This window comes from Ixodes scapularis, unplaced genomic scaffold (assembly GCF_016920785.2).
Source record: "Ixodes scapularis isolate PalLabHiFi unplaced genomic scaffold, ASM1692078v2 PGA_scaffold11__112_contigs__length_91849675, whole genome shotgun sequence".
NCBI lineage: Eukaryota > Metazoa > Arthropoda > Arachnida > Ixodida > Ixodidae > Ixodes > Ixodes scapularis.
Genome location: NW_024609837.1, coordinates 9,795,286 through 9,816,890, shown reverse-complemented (window position 1 = coordinate 9,816,890; position 21,605 = coordinate 9,795,286). Strand labels below are relative to the sequence as shown.

The window sequence follows — 21,605 nt, the reverse complement described above, 5'->3', positions numbered from 1 at the left end:
CTTGTACAGTGGCTTAAAGGCGACACTCAATATGTCAAACGCGCGCCGTGAGGAGGTCGTGAGAGGCAGTTCTTTTCTAGAAAACAAAAATAATAATACATAGGACGAAACCCAGTCGATTACATTCTTTCAACTTTCAGACGAGTACATTCTTTCAACTTTCAACTCACAACTTTGCTTGTGAGTTGAAAGTATGTACTCGGTTTCTTTCGTCCTGTGTTTTATCCTTTCTGTTATCTAGCATACTTTACCAACACGCTCGTTTGGGAATGAAGTGGTTCTTTTTTCGCATACTGCTTTTCGTTTATTTTTATTTTCTCTCGACAGCAGCAGTTACACTGCGAAGTTGAAAATGCCTAAATGAAAGCTGCTCCTTTTGCGATGTCCGTGCTCGCGCGATGGATATCAGATTATTTCATTTTCGCACAAGTTTAAAACGGGATTTATTCAGATGGTGCATGTGATGCGGCACAATATTTCATAATTTGATCACCTACACAAGTGGAAATATCTGCTCCCTTTTTTCAACCCGTAATACACTAATCGAGAAGTGGTTTGAAGGTGGGTGAGAGACGTGAACAAATTGTCCAGTACCAAAATAATATGTGCAAAACGGACTTGTGCTCACCTTAAATGCTATACAAAAGACACTGTATTTCAAATACTTCTGGTAGTATTTTGGGATCTTGCGAATACCTTTCGTCTAGAGTATTTGCTACTCTATTTTAATTAGATTTCTCACTATATTGTACTCATTAATTGAACTATATTTTTCAACCTTGAAAAAAAATGTGTCGCCGGAACAATCTACGGATCTAGGAATTGTCAGACACAAAGCTGAACCGATTTCAAACTTTGACCGAACAAAAACAGGAAACAAAGCACAAACAAAACGCAGTCTCGCAATGAAAAAAAAAATTGCTTGTTTATTTGAACAGCCTTGAAGTCTGTACGCTTCGACGGGTGACCTACCTCTCAGCTATCAAAAATTTAGCCATTGCAGTACAACCGCTAAGCTGGAGTCTTTGACGTGCACCACGCAGTACTGATTACACGAACACGTGCTGGTACGAAACTCATCCAGGTTGAAACCGGCAGGGGGCGGGGTTCAAACCCAGGAGGTTCTGCCGCGCAAGCTTTCACTGCACGCACCGGGCTGAGACGCGAGCCACCGATGGGAGAGCTATAGTTACTGCGCGTGAGGTACGACAGTCGAACGAGACGGACCTGACTCGTAGACCACATCGATCGCATGATTAAAAGCGTAGAACTCGTTGACGTGAAGCCTATTGTATCTCAGTTTGGAAGTTCCTCCGTTTGTTTCGCAAAATTCTATTAATCTTTTTCTGGCATTACGCGTAGCCAGCGACAGGTCTTCGCTTACTCTGATACGGTGCGCTTTGAATGGCGATCTTGCCTGCAGGATTTCGTCGCGTAATTTGAGAGATGCAAATGGTATGATGATAGGTCGACACTTTTCGTGGCAGAATCTTACAAGCCGATGGGCTGAAACAATTGCGTCACCCGTGACTCGCATATTAAGCAACCACTGAAGAACATTTAAGATTCTATCTTCCGTCTGGGCCCACGTTACTGAGACACCACGACTATAAATGATAATTCATCACAAAGTCTTTCTTCTTTCTAAGCCTTTGTTTCGATTCTAATTTAGACTAACTTGTATAAGACCCTACACGATGTGCATCTCATTCTGCAAATGTATTAGGTCTCAATCTCACTACAATGCCTGAGCTTATGTCTCGTTTGACGTATTTACCAGGTTTAAGCGACCATTGTGTTATTCAGTCCGATTTGCAGTGATCTGCTCCCTCATCTATTTCACTTAAAAAGTATTTTAGAATACAAAAATGCCGATTCTGCTTCAGTTAATAATGAATTAGAAACGTTTCTACCGTCTACTTCCCACGTTTTCATACGTGAACGGCTGAAGAAAATTGGCCCTTAAGCAAAAAGTTAGTCGTCTAATTAAGCAGTATGAATCCCCCCACAGCGCATCTGCTCTAATTATCAAGCACAGGCCTAAGCGGATTAGATCTAATTAGCAGACACACGCCTTGACCGTTTGTGAAAAAAAAAAAAGGTTATTTTGGCGCTCACTTTTAACAAAAAGTTCTTAGCGCAAGCGCTTACGAATATGTTGATAAACAAGCACTCGCACAATCAAAGCAAAAGTTTGATCAGTGTACACTTTTATTTTCTTCTTCTATAAGATAATCCCCGAAAATCTTGGACTGCGGCCGGCGGTAATAGATACAGTGTAGTTGAGCTTTGTAATACGAATAACGTCCCTGTAGATCAAAATGATTGTTGCAATGTTCTGAACGATGTGTTTGTTTCTTCTTTTTTTTTTTCCCCACAGTGTCCTACATTACGATATTCAGTGCCAATTTTAGTCTGACGTTTCCTGTATTCATTGAATCATTTGGTGTAGACTGCTTAATTCAGAATCTTAAAATTTTCTCCTGAGCTGGGTTTGACGGCATTACTTTAAAGTTTTTGAGGATCCCTGCGACGTATTCACCTTTAATTCTTTCCGAAATTGTTTCACAGTCTTTACAACATTGCACTAGGCCCAATGATAGGAAGGCAGGTAAGGTGGTACCCAAGCATAATCAGGTAATACTCACTCCCCACTGAACTAACGATCCATATCATTGACTAGTGTGCCACATACATTTCTTGAACATATCATTTTTCTCACATTGTTGACTTCCTCCAGTCAAATTCTTTTTTCACTAATTATCAAGGGAGGTTCAAAAAGTTACTTACTTGTGAAACACAGCTCGTAATATTTACTAATGACCTGTTTCGCACCATTGATGCTGGACTTGCAGTTGGCTGCCTTTTCCTAGATTTTCGCAAAGGTTTTCGACTCTTTCTCGCACGACCTCCTTCTTTTTAAACTGAGCAAACTTATAATCGATTTTAACAACTTAGATTGGATTAAATGTTCCTTGTCTAACCGCACACAATATGTTTCTCTCAATGGGTGTGATTCCTCTACTACTCTTCTAATGTTTGGGCTACAACGGGCCTCTATTGTTTTTAATCTACATTAACGGCCTCTATTGTTTTTAATCTAAAGTCCTGTGGCCTCTATTGCTTTTAATCTACATTAACGGCCTTCCATCGCAAATAGTGTCTTCAATTAAATTGTTCGCAAATGACTGTGTAATGTATCGTGTAAGAACTAATCTCCCCAATTGTGCTATACCACAGTCAGACCTCGACGTAGTTTCTTCCTAGTGAACTGATTCGCTAAACAAGCTTACGTTGCTAAATGTAAAAACATGCGTGTTTCCCGTCTTCCTAAAAACACTCGCGCTGTCATATATATCCTTAATAATATGCCGTTAGCTTCTGTTGCTTCATAAACGTATCTTCATATTCAAATGGCTCATAACCTTTCCTGGAACATGCACGTCGACTACGAATTTAGCAATGCTAATCGTGTGCATGGGTTTTTGTGCCGCCATTAACGATCAGCTAATCTACCGGTCAAACCTGAATCTGCTTGTACCGTTTGGGGTCCGGAAGATGTAGGATCATCAAACATTCTTGAATCCATTCAGAACAGAGCAGCCCGCTTTATTATTTCAAATTATTCCCGTACTGCTAGTGTTTTATCGATGAAAACAAACTTAGACTTACCTGACCTCGCTTTATGCCGTAAATATCTTCGTCTACCCCTTTCTCGTAAAATGTATTTTGCTAACCCAATTTTAAGATATAAACTGATCTTTCGTGCATCTTATCTGTCATCTCGCAACGATCACTAGTGTGAGGTTGGCACGCACCCATGGTTATACGAAGATAATGCAAAAAATGCAAAGGTACAACTGAGCTGGACAGGAATGACGATAAAAATCCCTGGAAAAGGGGAGCAAAGGGAACAAAGGACAAACACAAATCTCCAAACTTTTTCGGCCGGGCACCAGTCACCTAGCTGTTTTTGTGAATTTGTGTTTGTCCTTTGTCCCCCTTGTTTCCCTCCTCCAGTGATAATTATCGTCATTCTTGTCCAGCTCGCTTACACCTTTGCATTTAGTTGCATTACCATCATAACCTTAGAAATGCAAGGCGTTCACCCTTGGTGGTGTTAGATCGGTGCCAGGTGATAAAACCCGTTTGCTCTACTGACGTCTAACTCTTTGTTCGTTCAGTTCGTAGAGCGCTCCACTAGAAATGGAGAGGTCCCTGGTTGAATACCAGGACGAGGCGGATTTTTCCGGTCGCGCACAAGTCACCTAGGTTTGTTTAGATATTTGTTTTCGTCTTTTGTTCCCCATTGTTCCCCTTCTTCAGGAATCATTATCGTCATGTCATACGAACACCTATTTGAACTCATTTATTCTGCGATTGGAACCACGTCCCTGCCTCCATCGTGTTCATCAATGACGTGTGACATAGTAAATAATTCGAGAGTCAGTGCTTGATGAGACGGAGCAGCTGTGATCGTCAAAGATATCGCACGACAGGAGTAGTTCGTGGTCTTCATTCAGACACCCGATGTCCATGAGCTCATCAAGGCTCTTCTGACTTTCTTTTGGGTTCTTGCTGGATATATGGAGTCGGCTTTTCATCAGTGCTGGCGAGACTTTCCCCATTTGTAGGGGTCTTTGCCAAACTATACAGAGCGAGACCAGTTACTGAAAGCCAGAACTGTGTTGGAGTTGGATGGACATGGAGTCGTGAGCACGCGTCAGGTGACTCTGAACGTGCTCCGGAAAAAATAATCCTGACAAACGCAGTTTAAAATCGCAACAAGTCGCAGCGTTGCCGCTCGAAACAAATCTAAGAAGCTGCGCTCGCGCCACCTATCGTTAGCACGAATAACTGACACACGCCCCGCCGTTCGCCGCCCGCCGGGATGCTCCCACCTCCGCTTCTAGCCAGACGCCATAGCCAGGGTGGGCAAGTTAGAAAGAACATGGCGGACCGCGCGCTGGGAGCGAGGGTAGGAGGGCGGGGGAGGGGAACTTGTTGCTATCTCACATAGCGTTATGTACGCTATGTGAGGTAGCAACCTCTAGCCTCACATAGCGTTATATACGCTATGTGAGGCTAGAACTACCTAGAACTTGACAGGCGGCCCGGCTCGGCTTTGTCGAGCCGAGTGGAGGTGATCGGAGAAGCCGGACACATCGGTCGATATCGCGCCTGTTTGGAGAGGGGAGGAGGTATTGGAAAGGGCCTGTCAGTCTAGGTGGTGTAGATTCAACCATCCAAGTTCCAGATAAGTTATTGCAGCCCACCATGTCCAAGTCTAGCCAAGTTCCGCCCATACCCCCACCGTTGCCCAGCCAGCGAGCTCTTCTACCACAGCGGTCGGTATTTCAAGTTTGAAGCCGCTAGACGGCGTCGTCGATGTCGGAAATATCAACATTGCGGCGCCCTAAAAAAAAAAAGAAGAAAAAGGTCTATAAGCTAGGTTTCGAGGAATCAATCCTGCTGGCATCGGTTTGATGGGTGGCATTTTCAATGTGAGCTTCAAGAATAAGACGAAACCGCTGATCGTCTGCAAACGCCTCCGCATTTCCTCCTGCTATCCTCCTCACCACGCAAAAACGCAGTGCATGCGCACTCGCGACCAATCTCTGCAGGCGGTGTCCGCCATTAAATTGACAAACGCTCCCCATGGTTTTAGACGGACCATTCCTTCAATCTAGGCCCTCTATCTTGCCCCAGAGCCGTATGTGATAGAGTTTGGTCATTCGTTGGGAAGTATAGGAGGCAAATTAGGAGGCGCTATTTGCTGAAAGCGGGCTGAGCGTGTTCCAGGGCGTCTTCACAAATTCGAATGTGGCCAACCAGAAGCCGGAAATAATACCCTGGTGGTGGTCGCGAGAGACAAACTTAATATGTGCGTCGGAGTAACTCTCGGTGACTGAAAATACGTTGCACGTGATGTTTCATTCACGGTCATCCAAAATCATGGCGGAAGAGTGCGACTAGCGGAACGATCGACATTATCCGTACGACAAGCGCCGAGGGCCGGGAATCTGCCGTCCGAGCGGTCACACTCTGTCCGAGCAAAACAGTGGAATGGCACATTCGTTTCGTACATCTTTCCGCATGATGATGATCGAGACATCACGTGCGCCCTGTTTTCAACCACTAAGGGTTACTCCATTTAACTCTTACGCGCTTATTAAAACCATATACCTATAATTAAAACAGTTTCTCGCTAACACCACTAGGTGATTCTTTTAGGCTTCTGGTTGGCCAAGAAAGAATGCCAAGCCCACTTTATGCGTCTCATACACGCCCTGGCTCTGCCCGTGACTCCCATTGACCGAAATATCTCTATTCACGGCTTTTCTTGCCCCAACAAAGGTGGCGCCCCCACACTGAAGCAACGGCGGCGGCGCGCAACTTCTAGGGCGGCGGTCCCTATTTCTCCAGCGCCTCATAATTTGACGAGCCTTGCACGAAAAGCAGGTTTTTTTGGCCATCCCGCGTCCTGTTTTTTTTATCCGGAACATGGGTTCCGGATAAAAAGTATCAAAGTATCAAACTGCCCCTGTCTCCTACGTCAGAGGGTAATGCCACGTGACATCGCGAGTAAACTATCCACGACTCGATTTTGGAACGGCCGGGATTATTACCTGGATACAGTGCGGATTGGCTTCGTTTTGGACTACGGCAAAAAAAAAAAAAAATCACAGCAGCGATAGCGGTAAATAGCAGACGATTACTTTTGATTATGAAGGAACCAATTGAAGACACGATAATATTAACCACTGCGAAATCTTTCTTTGACGGCGACGACGCCGCGTTTTGGAAAGTGGCTACACAGGCTCCGCTAGTTCACCTTCCTTTCAGGCTGTATATTGAGATAGAAATTACTCCTCTCTGTTACTCGTCAAACATTTTTTTTATTAATCAGCGTGATTGCCGTAAGTCTGGTCAAGTTGCTTTAAAAGTTTACATTCCACGCATCGTAGTTTGCACCGATTACGTTTTGCGGAAATTGAGAACCCCACCCCCTCACACTCCACGAGAAAATGTCTATATCGTTTTAAACATTCCCTCATTGATTCTGCAATCATATTCGCGTCAAAGCGAACGTAACTTGCATAACCCCGTTGAGAAAGACCCCTGCGCTGTACGGCTACACCGCGATACAGCGCAGGGGGCTTGCTCAACAGGGTCATGCAAGTTACGTTCGCTTTGACGCGAATATGATTACAGAATCACGGAGAGAACGTTTAAGGCGATATAGACATCTTCTAGGGGAGGATGAGTGGGTGGGGCTCTTTACAGATCCTATACATGAAATCTTCAAAGCCTTAACTGCTTCACAAGTGTTATCCTCTGATTACGCACACTCTGGGAAAAAAATTACTTCTACATCATCTACTGCGTTCGAACATCTTCAGCATCGAAGGTAATAATACGGAGTTCCCTCCAACGCCGAAGACGAGGATGCGAAGAAGCTCCTGTATACACTCGCAGTCTAATAATAACAACAACAGGTATACCTTCCTGCAGACGATGCACGGTCTGGATGTGGTGCACAGTCACTCCGTGCGTTGAAAACAGCAAATCGCAATAACCACACATAAATGGCTGCACCTTATTTTCTGCCATTTCGAACGTCTGCCACCAAAGCCAGCGGAGCAGACGAGCTTTGGGCAGCTGTGAGCGCAGAAAGCAGACGACGAGCAGACGGCGCACAGATCACGTGACGTCTTTACTCGATTTTATTCAACGTTACCCAACGAGGGGATGAGGCTAGCATGAGCGGTGTTTGTGATAACGAGTTACAAGGAACGGCATTAGCAGTAACGCGTTACTGAAAAAACTGTAAGTGCGCAGGCGAGCTGGTGGTAGCCGATCCACGGTCTGGATGTGGGGCACAGTCAATTCGTGCGTTGAAAAACAAAATCGCAATAACCACGCATAAATTGTAGCACCCCATTCTCCGCCATTTCGAACGTCTGCCGGCCACAATCTGTCTGGGTATATACTATAAGATGCTCGAGAAATAAACCAGTTAGCTCAGTTTGACTCGTTCCCGTCTGTGTCTGTTCATCCGACTAAATTTTTTTTCTTTTCTGCACCAGTTTCATGTGTTAAAGGACATCGATAACGCGTTATATTTTTCTGTAACGCAGTAACGCACGCGTTACTTGCTCAAGACAGTAACAGGTAACTTAACGTTACTTATTTCTAGTAAAGGGTAACATAGTTACGTTACGGTGACATCGTCTTCCCAAGACCGGGAACAAAAGTACACTTAACATTTGTTTCGTGTTTCTATACTTCGTTTTGCCCTAGTTCCAGACGCAGCCGACGCTATAGAGCTGATGGGGGACTAGTCAGGCAGCCTCAAAAGGGCGCCATCTTGGTTGCCGTCATGTTTCTGTTTGTGTTCCATCATCGCTGAGAAAATCCTAAGAAGAGAAGGCCCAGTGACTCGCGCTATTGACGCTGCTCGGTTTGTCCCGTTAGGGAGTTTTTGTAGATCGTTTTCGCCGTCCCGCAGGGCTCTCCGCAGCTCGCTACGATACCCGAAACTCTGCAGCCAAGGCCATCGGCGCGCAGGTGCAGTAGCGGCTTCTTCGTTGCGGAGGCCTTAGCGAAGGGAAAAACGCGATCTACGAAAGCTCCCTATTATCTCGTAGCGTCGGCTGGGTGTGGACCTAAGTCGAAACGAACTATAGTCATTAATTGTTACACTCCTTCCACATGCCTTCATAATTTCGTCTGTCCCTTTTTTCACGCAAAAAATCCCACTTTAGAAAGACCCAAACGCTCACGCCCTTTGTCGCAACTATTATTGTTACTCTATAAATAGTAACGCAAAAGTAACGTCGGTCACTTTCTACGCGTAACGGTAACGGTAAGGCGTTCCTTTTATTTTGGGGTAACGTAGGTTGGTAACATGGTACCACGTTACTTTATTTTGCAAGTCCGAGTAACGTATTTCGTCACTTTTTTCTTCTAGCGTCTACAACTTTTGGTGTGAGAGGTTACTACGGAGTAAAAAACACGCTTCTGGAACGCGAGTTTTGACGTCATCGAGTAAGCTCGAGTAAGTTTTGAAACGCCACGGTACGACAGCTTTGCTCCGGAGGCGGGTCGAGTACGTTTTACATCACAGCCTCCGAGTCTATTTCCGTTATCGCGCAGCGTGCGTCGCCCCGATAGCTGTCAATCTCGCCGCGAAACTATCTACGAAAATTTAGGACTAACGAACACTCCCCATAAAACATTGACGCCGCAGGTGAGCGAGTGTAGAATAACCTTTTAACGGCGATAGCGTTAAGGGGCTCCCTGTCGCGGAAAATCCGGCCTCGGTGGCGTGACGCAAAAATCCTGAATGGTCGATAGGGTTATGATGTCACAGTCACATGACCTCGCGGGAATTTTAAACAACCCACAGCGCTCACGTGAAACGTGACGTCACACGTGGAATCAAAGTGAGGAAAAAAACGGTGAAAAGTTCCTTTTTGTTCTTAGCCCGAGACTGAGGCAGGAAAAGAGGAAAGTTTCAAAGTAGAAGAAAAATGAACCGTCGAGGACACGTCTCTAACACAGCTAAAGACAAGTTTATTTGGTCACCCTCTTATATACACTCTAGTGCCACTAAATAAGCTACGCTTCAGAGTAACGACACTTGGCCATATTGTATCGTAAAATCATGGTTGCCAGTTATCTGAAGTTTTATCTGAAATCACAGGAAACGCCTTTCCGCCCTCCACAAATGTTTAAATAGTTCGTGACAGAGCAAAGCAATATTGCGTGACCTTTCCACAACCGAATCTAATACTGAAGAAGTCGCACTTTTGAATCATGACGATCGGCAGTTGCGTCTGCTCTGCATACGAGCCAAAATGGCGGCGCCCACAACAATGCCGGGAAACGGAGTGCCGATACTCTAAGCGCAGCTCATTTAGTGGCTCTAATACACTCCAGGAACTTCACCACAGAACCTTCTCGACCTCCAAAGCCAAAAGATAACAAAAGTCTCATCTCTTTCCACCTCATTATCATTGAAAAGTTCCTGTACTTCTCAATCCCCTAGCTTTTTTCGTGGACCACAGTCCTGGACCCTCGGAGATACTCTGCGGGCGAGTGGACGACGGGACATTTTTATAGCCAGCAGAAAACGGGACACCTAGAAGACGGGCCAGCTAGAAAACGGGCCAGCTAGAAAACGGGCCAGCTAGAAAACGGGCCAGCTAAAAAACGGGCCGGCAGGATCCAACTTGTCACGGCAAATTTTGGGGCAACCTATAAAGGGACGGCAAACGGCTGGCAGTTTTAGGTGGCCCCAAAATTTGCCGCGACACGTTGGATCTCATTTGTCAGGGCTATAGGTGGCTCCCTAGGTGGCCCCAGAGTAAGAGTGTAGTCCGCGAGAAAAAAAGAGTCCACATGTTTTTCTATTGCCTTGAGATGTATAGGCGGTTTTGTAATATAGGACTTGGTATATGTGGGAACTAACAAAATTTAAAAATATAAGCTCAAAAACGACCTTTTTCAAAAATGACTTCAGGGCCCCCTTTAAGATCTTGCGTTCGAAAAGTACGCCCGGCCGTTTTCACTGAATCAGTGACCATAACAGGTTTACTAAGGGCTGACTGCATGCGTTCGAGGTTTCTCGCTTAATCGCCAATTGATGCTTTATTACGAGGATTCCTCGCAAAAAAACTCCTCACCACTCCCGCTACAATATGCATCTCATAAAATTACACTCACTCTTTAGTCTCCGAGCCCTTCACTTCGCCTTCCACGTCCCGTTCGTCGACAAGAACGCGCTGCAATGGTTTTGAATCCGCCTGGCGAACGGCGTAAGAGCAAAGCAGTGCGCACCATACGCACGCTGGCAAACGCAACCTCGTCGCTTGTCCCTAGAGCGACCACGGACAAAATTGAAGAGTGTCATCAGGACGCAGGACAATAGCCAAGGAAAGAAACAGTGTGCTGTTCAATAAGGAGCGCAAGTTGGTCTGCTTTTTGCACAAGGGTTGCGATGATGTCAGAACGCCGAACTCTCATTGGCTGATGGTAGTCCAAGCAAAACCAATCAGAACTTGGCGCCGTTCTGACGTCATTGCATTGCACAGGAATCGGACGACTTGCTCACCGCGTAGTCACTGACACGGCTTAAAAACGCAAGCTATGGCGAATCCCGATCATTTTGGTATCACTCCGCAGCCAATCACATTGCAGCATTAGCCGATAAGAGCGCCGTAGAACCAACCCCGAAGCAATAGGCGGAAACATACTAAGGTCATACTCCGCGTTTTCTTAAGCTCTCGGCCATGTAGGATCCAGTTTCCTGTTGGGAGCTGGAAAAAAAAACTAAACATTGACTATGGTTGTTGTCAAATCAAGAAAAAAAGATTTGCGCATTACTCACGCGCTGAACGAAGTAGTAGTTCTTAGCAAATTTGGTCGTTGGAGAAAGTACACTCTAAAAAAAGGCCGTGAGTCTGCTTTCCCGCACAACACTCGGACAGCCAATCACCGGAACTTACGGAGGCAGCTCAGCGAATGACGATGCCGAAACGTATGTTTAGACCAAAAACGCAGACTGAGTTGTGACATTAAGCAATGCTAAACGTCACTCTTGCATTGCTTAATGTCGCAACTAAGACTTCATTTTTCGGTCTAAACATATCTTTCGGCATTGTCATTCGCTGAGCTGCCTCTGTAAGTCACGGTGATTATTGGCTCTCCAATAGTTGCGCGTGAAAGTAGACGCACACACATTTTTTAGAGTGTAACTATATATGCATTTGACTTTCGAAACGTGTACATTCTGTTAAGATAATTTCGAGCAAATCTAAAATGCAGCCACATATATCTTAATTCAGCACCTACAATAGTAAATCAGTAATGCTCCGAGGTAACACGGACTACGGTTTGTGCAGTGGTTACGAGCGCGAATCTGGCTGGATGAATTTTGTTTTTTAACGTATACGAATAGAATTTATATTTCTCACCTTCATTTGTAGTCGATCCAGCCGTTTCACAGCCCTGCGCCACGAGTGAATATATCTACAGCCCTCTTCCTAAAGATTGTTCGGGAGAAAGAAAAAAAATTAACCACATATCGCCGGGTATTGATACTACATTTAATAATTATTTTTTGTTTCGTGGGCCCGCCCGCAAAAGATATTCGGCGCAAGTACGCTTTTCTTAGCGTAGAGCACAGGTGTTACATAAGGAACACACCTTTTGTCTTCTACTCCGCTGTCAGACAAAATGTTTCGATACCAATTGTTCTTTTCACAACGCTCATCAAATATTTCCTGGATCGCCTTTTAAAAAAGAAAATTCCTGAACGGCTACAAGCCGTTCAGGAATTTTCTTTTTTCAGGAACAAAGCGTTTTTTCTTTCAACACTTCAGAATGCTTTTTGTGTTTAATCTTCATGGTTTCCCGATCGTAAATCATTTCGACACTCCATAGTTCGTCTGGTCGCAAACTCTAGCTTTGTCTTCCAGCTGGCGTAGCGAAATGTTCAGCTTTCATCGGCGACAGTTCCAAAGCGGTTCACAGCTTTCGTTTGAAACAACCGTCATGTACCGTCAGGCTTTACACCTATACTGTGCGCTCGACACTGGTGTTCGACTTTATAGCCTGGAACTGTCTGGAAGGAACCAGATCAGTCGCATGTAAAGTATACGTGATTGCACATCACTTTTTTTTTAACCGGCTCCCACTGTCCCCGTGACCTGGCTGCTTATTAGCGCTTAGGTGTTTGATGACGTCGTACCAAATTTGTAAGATTATCGTTTAACAATTGCCTATAAGTATGCTGCATATAGATCCTTCAGTATAATTCTTAAATTATCTGATTTAAAATAAGCGTATAAATATAATTCGTATAGATATCACCAGCCTTGGCATATTCCTAAGTGCAGAACAAACCACGGAAAAAAGAAAAAAAAAGTTATACTTTACCTTTTTTCTTGAATGATTATTTTGATAGCAACGTCACGCGAATTTCTAAACACTCTCTCTTTAAATTGTTCTTTTGACATATATGAAGAGGCGCCCACATTTTTGTGAACTCTTTAATAGCAAAGCTGTTTATGGCTAAGGCAAATACCATGCAAACCAATATACTGGCAACTTCCGTGGAGCGCGGGCGAGAAGTGATCGCAGCGCCCCTGGCGAGCTTGGAGTCTCCGCAAGCGGATGAACTCTCCACAAAGCATTGGTTTTGCCTATATCAGTGGGATGTGACCAATGAAAAAATATTGTCAAGGGTATTCTCTGATTTCAATGTTAAAAAGAAAGTGAAAGCCGTTTACAACTCCCTGTAACACCGAATTAGAGCGCAGCTCTTGAGGAGGAGGAGGGAAGGGTATTGGGGGGTGAAGTGACCTGGGGGGGTCACGTGACCTTGGGGAGTCACGTGACAATGCCGATGATGTCATCAGTGACGTCACTGATGACGTCATCAGCGATGATAACGATGACGGTGCGGATGTTGGTGACGTCATCAGTGACGTCACTGATGACGTCATATGTGATGACGATGACGATGCGGATGCCCCCCGAAGTCACGTGACACCCCCAGGGTCACGTGACCCCCGCCGAGGTCACGTGACCTCCCCGATGACCATCGATGACGTCACCGGCATCCGCATCGTCATCGTCATCATCACTGATGACGTCATCAGTGACGTCACCGGCATCCGCATCGTCATCGTCATCATCACTGATGACGTCACTGATGACGTCATCAGTGATGATGACGATGACGATGCGGATGCTGGTGACGTCGTCGATGACGTCATCGCGGAGGTCACGTGACCTCGGCGGGGGTCACGTGACCTGGGGGTGTCACGTGACCGGGGGGGTCACGTGACCTCGGGGGGGTCACGTGACTTCAGGGGGGTCACGTGACTTTGGGTGTCACGTGACCTTGGTCACGTGACCTTGGGATGACCTTGGGGGCCACGTGACCTTGGGATGACCTTGGTTACGCCGACGCCGACGGCGACGGCGACGCCGACGCCGCTCAAGCCGGGAACGGGCCCCTAAGAGCTGCGCTCTAAAAGTAGTTGCCACCTCATGAGTGAAGGACATTTTCATCGCGTGGGAAAGATGTTACAGCTTTGAGGTTGCAATTTTAGGGCTCTCCTGAAGAAAACACTCTCAGAACTTATGTAAGCTAGGCAAGACACGAATGTACCTTCGCCCAGTTTCTTGAAAAGGGGCAATATACAAAAATTTAAGAAACAGCTGCGTTTGAACTTTACTGTTTTAGAGCGCAGCCCTAAGGGGCCCGTTCCCGGCTTGAGCGGCGTCGCCGTCGCCGTTGCCGTTGCCGCCGCCGTCGCCGTCGGCGTCGGCGCAACCAAGGTCACCCGAAGGTCACGTGACCCCCAAGGTCATCCCAAGGTCACGTGACCCCAAGATCACCGCAAGGTCACGTGACCCCGAGGTCACGTGACCCCTCCCCTAGGGTCACGTGGCCCACAAGGTCACGTGACACTCAAAATCACGTGACCCCCCCTTGAGGTCACGTGACCCCCTCCCCTGAGGTCACGTGACCTTTCCCTGAGGTCACGTGACCCCCCGAAGTCACGTGACACCCCCGAGGTCACGTGACCACCCCCAGGTTCACGTGACCCCCCGCCGAGGTCACGTGACCTCCCCGATGACGTCACCGGCATCCACATCGTCATCATCACTGATGACGTCACCGGCATCCGCATCGTCGTCGTCATCACGGATGACGTCATCAGTGGCGTCACTGATGACGTCACCGGCATCCGCATCGTCATCATCACTGATGACGTCATCAGTGACGTCACTGATGACGTCACCGGCATCCGCAACGTCATCGTCTTCATCACGGATGACGTCATCAGTGACGTCACTGATGACGTCACCGGCATCCGCATCGTCATCGTCATCATCACTGATGACGTCACCGGCATCTGCATCGTCATCATCACTGATGACGTCATCAGTGACGTCACTGATGACGTCACCGGCATCCGCATCGTCATCGTCATCATCGCTGATGACGTCATTGGAGTCCGCATCGTCATCGTCACTGATGATGTCATCAGTGACGTCACTGATGATGTCATCAGTGACGTCACTGATGACATCATCGGCATTGTCACGTGACCCCCCAAGTTCACGTGACCCCCCAAGGTCACGCGACCCCCAGGTCACTTCACCCCCCCCCCCCCCCCCGGTACCCTTCCCTCCTCCTCCTCAAGAACTGCGCTCTAATTCGGTGTTACAGGGAGTTGCAAACGGCTTTCACTTTTTTTTTATCGATCAATTCGTTTTGATGTTGGAATTCCCATTCCTCATGAATGTACTGCTTAAAACCGTTTTGTCGAATAGGCGAGCTGGCTAATCCCGATCGTCTCTGGATGAAGGAGCAAAAGTCAGTTTCAAACCACGTACGTTACTGCAATGTCGTTCTGGAAGAAGACGATTGTGCACATGCCAATTTGACGCTATTACGGAAACTAATAAAAGCAGAGATACAAAAAAAAAAAAAGCTGACTTCTCGCGTGTGCAAAAGAAAACAAGAGGAGCGCGCCGTTGCGCAAATAAAGGGGATTTCGGTGACGTTATATACGGTGCACAAATTACGATTGTTACCGTCGGGATGACTAACGTCTTCGACGACTTTTACAATAGAGGCCGGCACCCGATGGACGATCTTGCAACTCCTTCCATTGTTCAGTCTACTTTTTTTTTATGTTTGAGGAGACGGTACGCCGCCGCGTTCTTTCATCCTCCTGCTTTTATGCTGGTGTCTTTGCTTTCTTTTGTTTAATTGACGTTCGAATCATCGCGTATTTCGCTTTGACGTGTTTGGCTTTATTTTTACTTTCTTTCCTTCGCTACTCCCGCCGGCTCATCTGCTACTCTATGCCCGGACATCTAAAAAGCCCTGTGGAACATTTTCTTTTTACTGTTGTTTGCGATAATCTTACATTTTCGCCTTCGATAGAGTTTCTAATCCGAAATCTTCATTTGTACTTTTTAATACTTAGTAAATATATTAAAAACTGTAAGCTCGTTATACATTTCTATTCGGATTTCATTGGAGTACGTGGTGAAGTCAGCTATGGGTTATCGTTTGTTGATCATACGGCCGTCTTCGGGCATGCACCAGCGCATACTTGAAGATGGCAGGCACGCCATGGCTGCCTATTACTGCAGAAACAAATTTTTTCGATAAGGTGGAAAATCCTTCTTCAGTTCCCCGAAGACCGAACAAACGCGAGTAATTAAGTTACTTCAAATTAAACTGGAAGAACAATCCAAGTCTGGCTTCGAAATCGACATTGACGCCTCAACATACGGTTAAGACAACTCCACGGAGATGGCGGAGAATTCCAGGTACGACAGACTATTTATTTATTTATTTTATTTATTCATATTACCCCTAAAGGCCCTCGTGAGAGGGTATCACATAGGGGGGGGGTGGTACATAAATTGTTCAAATAGGAACAATTTATGTTCCTATTGGAACAGCACAACTGAACAACTGAACACCCAGTCCTATGCAGCCGTGTGGGCAGCCAGTCACATCTGTCATCATACTTGCTAAGTCCAACTGCAATCACAAACATGGAACACCTCGAAAGATGTTTTGTTGAAGAACAAGAAATAATCGCATGCAAAAATGACATCACCTTACGACTTAGCTCGTCACCTAGCCGGTATCATCAGCCGTGCCTTCGACACACACTTCACGGATATATTGCACCAGAGTTCAGCTGAACGGCGCACTTAAGGTCGCTGATCGACACTCGAAACAAAGGCACGGTGTGCAAGGATTGCTTGGACACGTACAGCTTGATCACAGTTAGCGGGAACGCCGGAGCGCGTGGCAGCGGGCACTATCAGAGCGCTCTACCGGACTGGCGCGCAACTGCTGCGCATGCGCACCGCGCGTGCGGCGATATTATATTCTCGTCGCGCGCATCACGTCATCTGAGCGCTCGTCTGTCGTCTTCTACGTGAGCCGTCTGCTACGTGTGACTCCTGCTACGTGTGCCGTCTGCTACGCCTGTCGTCTGCTACGCGCCTCGCCTGCTACGTGTCTCGTCTGCTACGTGTGTTGTCTGCTACGGCTGTTGTCCACCATGCGCATGCTAACTGGTGACAGCAAGAACTTCGGCATACCCGAAAGGGTGGTGAACCCTAAAATGAAAGCTCCTCCAATGTGCTCATCTGCTTTCCCGGTTTAGTTTCAGTATTTGTTAAAGCAAATAAAGACGGTCTTTTTTTCTCCTCGCGTCAGTCTGCGCCAGCTTCGCCGACCCCGCTTCCTGTAGAGACTAGAGCTGTCTCGGGCGCGGTGATCATAGACTAATTGTCGGCCAGCGCGTCTGCATCATTAATTAACGTGGTCCTGACTTTGATAACTGCATTTTTAGCTTTTGGTTCTTGTCTTTCTTACTGTTATTACCTTTTGGCCCGCGATAGATGTGTGTTGGTGACTGCGGGGTGCAGACGTCTAAGATTTCTGCCCATAAGGGTTGCTGCAGCCGATTGCTGTAATGACGACGCTGTGTCAGTAGTGTCGGGTAAGAAAAGTGCAAACTTTATTGCTGAAGTAAAACTTAATGGCTGCTACCTGCAGTCAAAGAAAAAAAACCAAGTCAAGTAAAAAAGGCTCAGTAACGGGTCATATCCCCGTTTAGCTCGACTACAGCCGCCATCCTTGACGGCAGCGAGTCGTAAAGACTTGACACGAAAGACGCGTCTCCTTTCAAACGTTCCCATTCTGCTTGGACTGCGTCCCACAGCTGGTCTTCTGTGGCGGAATAAATAGGAGTACGCACCATGGCCGCCTTTATTTGGCCCCAGACGTTCTCAATGATGTTGAGGTCCGCGCCCTTCGGAACCCATGGCAACTCCTCTATGCCGCACTGCCGCAAGTGGTCCTTCACGGTGCGCGCAGTGTGGATGGGCGCGAGATCTTGCTGAAAAATGAAGTTCACGTCGGGGAAGAGACCACTCCGAACGAAGGGTATAAGGACGGTGTCCACCACGTCGCAGTAACTGGTCGATGTCAGCCTCCCGACTATGCGGTGCAGAGGACCGAGGCCATGTTTTGAGATGGCATTCCAAACGTTCACGGACGTCCTGCCGCTGGAAGCAACGCGCTGCACGCAGGCAGGATCGTTCCTGCAGGAGTGCATCGACCCTAGTTGAGCGGTGTGATTTTTCAGCCAAGCTATCGAACTGTATACACAAAACTTACGCAGGTAAAGAGGAGAAAGGAACAAAGACTGTCGCGACTACCCGTATGAGCCAACAATAATAAAAAAAAAAAATAAACAACGCAATTAGCTTTGACTAACAATGGATACATTGCGAATAACATAGCAGAAAATGTAACTGTTAAGGGACCCCGGCCTTTTATCAAACGTAATTGCTGTAAATCACGAGTGTGTAGCGAGAACGTAAACGAACGACGAAATATTTCCGCAACGAAAACAATGATCAAGACCTACGTAGAACAGCTAACGTACTAAGCAGGCCTTACCGTGCGCTGCGGGGTCGCCACACACGCACGCGTTCGTCTTGCCTGGTGGAGAACGTCGATTCGTCCGAAAAGACGACCCGGCCCCAGTCATCCGCCGTCCACGACGCATGTCCCATCGCAAAGCGGAGCCTCGCTTCCTTGTTTGAAGGAGATAGCAGGGGCTTCTGCGCTGCCATGGCGCTATGCAGGCCGGCGCTTGCCAACCTCCGACGAATTGTCACGTCCGAAACGTCCAATTCCAGCTCCTCTCGGATTTCCTTGGCCGAAAGAAAGGGGTCCTCGACGACAGCGGCAATAATGTAACGGTCCTCATCCTCGGTCGTCTCTCTTGGGGGAGTCCCTCGAGGGGAGTCCCTACATAACGGAAAGCTTGAACGATTCTATTAACCGCCTTTAGAGGACTATTTACAAGGGCCCCGATGGCCCGCTGCGAGTTCCCTTTCTGGGAGAGCTCGATGATCAATCGCCTGTCTGCCTCTGGAACTCTGGCCATGATGAGGTGCAGCAATCGTTCTGACAGCAATGCAAAGGCGCCTAAATTTATCAAGCACACCGCATGCGGCGGAGGGGGCCTCGAATATTCCTTTAATAAAATATAAGAAACAAAAAAGTATGATACTGTATCATGCATCCATGCTTATCGCGTGCCCGTGGGCTGATAAGTTCATCTACACGCATTTTAACCCCTGCGTTTCCATGCGACATGCTTCGCGTAGAAGACGACGCCCGTAGCAGACGACGCGCGAGCGCTCCGATGGCGCGATGCGCGCGATGATAACATATTCCCTCAGCAGGCGCGATGCGCATGCACTGGAATTTGCGCGCAGGGCCGTTAGGCTGCTCTGATATTAGGGAGTTTTAGTAAACCGTGTTTCCCCCTCCGCTAGCCCTACACTACGACGAAACCACCACTGCGCCTGCGCGCCGATGGCCTTGGCTGTAGAGTTTCGGGTAGCGGAGTGGCTTAGCGGAGCGGGAAACACGGCCTACTAAAACTCGCTAGTACCCGCTGCCACGCCCTCCGGCGTCCCCGCTAACTGTGATCAAGATAGTTGACTGTACACCCTAAAGATATCTGTGCGTCTACTTTCACGCACAACACTCCGAGAAATACGACGCATTAATCCATCGACTCAGACTTGAAGTGACCTTTACTAACAGCTTTTTATTTCGAATTAAACGCCGAGATTCGCCAAGATGTGACTGTGGAGAACCATAACATAGAGAACAATGCAACGCGCGGTCACGCCCGGTAGCATTATTTTCATAATGCAACCCGCGCGGTTACGCCAATGGTGACGGCGTATGCTTGCGAAGACGACGTACCTACTAGCGATGTGCGCGATCAAAAGGGTCGCTGCGTTCAGCTTTCCACGATTGGCCAAACCATGGGCCTATGAGCATTGTCAAATTGTCAACTTTGAAGGTGTTAGTTTCGGATTGCGATGGCTCCTAGTTTCCACTGTGCTTTTGAAACACACCACCGAACTCCTCGTCACACCTGATGGTAAGTAGCTAGGATAACAACTGGTGACGTCACGGCGAGGCAAATCCCAGTCGTGACGTCACGGATGGAAACCATAAGAGGGCGCCACCGAGACATCTCGGCGCTAATACTTCGTTTCAGCTCAAGTGCCGACGCAGCCGATGCTACAAGCGCGAGATGCGGGTTTTCAGTGTCCCTGCCAAGCTCGCGCGCTCGTGCAATGCAAGCACACTCTAAAAAAAAAGGGTATCACCTTACACCCTTTTGTCCCATATAATACAACCCAAAACTTCATTTCGACGTACAGCGCCCTATAGTCGAACAGACGGCACCAAATTTTACAAGGGGCTTGATAACGGTGCGATATAACTTATGAAATTGCTAAAGTACGTATCAAAGCCCAAAGAAAGAAAACACGGAGCTTTTTCAGTACGGCCAAGAAAACTCCTATAATCTTTTTTGTAGTCAATAATACGTACACCAGCTTAATAAGTTGTACCACACGGCTATCAAAACCCTCGTAAACTTTGGGGCCGCCTGTTCGACTATAGGGCGCTGTACGTCGAATTGAGGTTTTCGGGTGTATTATATGGGACAAAGGGTGTAATAATACACCTTTTTCCTGAGAGTGCACTTTTAATGGCCGGATGCTCGCGCGACGAAATATAGCAGGGTCAGTGAGGAAATGCGATATGCTGTCGTGGCTTAAGCTGTTGTGTCATAGTACGCGTGACAGTACGACGACGACGACGAAAACACGCGATCAGGCAGCACCCTTCCCAGGTAGCACACTTGCTTGGTTTAGCTGGGGCCAAGATTGGCACTTAGTTGCGATGGCTTGGCCACGACTGGCCAGCCATTTACGTCTGTATCCCAGCCTGGCGTTTCACAGTCTTTCCTTGCCCCAGAAAGCCACGGAACTACCAGGGAACGTCTTTCCTGGTTGACCAATCAATTTCCTTGGACATTGATGGCCAAGGTAAACAGGACGCTGCCAGTATTTGTTGTACCCTGGCTGTCTATTGATTTTCCTCGGTCAGAGATGGCCAAGGTAGCGATGCCTCTGCCAAGCTTTGACGTTCCATGGTGGTTCATAGGAATTTCCTGGTCCATTAAATAGAAGCAACAGCCAGTGTTCGGACATGTTGCCAGATCGAAGATAGGGTGAGCCAAGCAATGACAGGGAATTGCCGCCATGCAATGTTCCTTGACTCAAGCTCGTATTTCATTGAACCCAGAATGCCCGCTGAAAGCCACTGTTACTCTATAGTTCGTTTAACTTTTAGAGCGCAGCTCTTAGGGGCCCGTTTCCAGCCTGAGCGGCGTCGCCGTTGGCGTCGGCGTCGCCGTCGGCGTCGCCGTCGCCGTCGGCGTCGGCGTCGGCGTAACCGCGCCCCTCCCTCTCCTCCTCCTCCCTCTCCTTCTCCCCCTCCTCCTCCCCTCCTCCTCCTCCCCCTTCTCCTCCTCCCCTCCTCCTCCTCCTCCCCCTCCTTCTCCTCCTCCTCCCCTCATTGTCCGGCTTGAGCGGCAAGGAGGAAAGCAGTACGAAGGTGGAGGAGGGGGGGAGGAGAGACGAGGAGGCGGAGGCGAGGG

General features: G+C 47.5%; 1 pseudogene; it reads right to left on the bottom strand.

Annotated features, from left to right (window-relative positions):
• Nucleotides 1-11,987, bottom strand: part of LOC8024095 — a 42,634-nt pseudogene extending 30,647 nt beyond the window's left edge.
• Nucleotides 11,988-21,605: the final 9,618 nt, after the last annotated feature.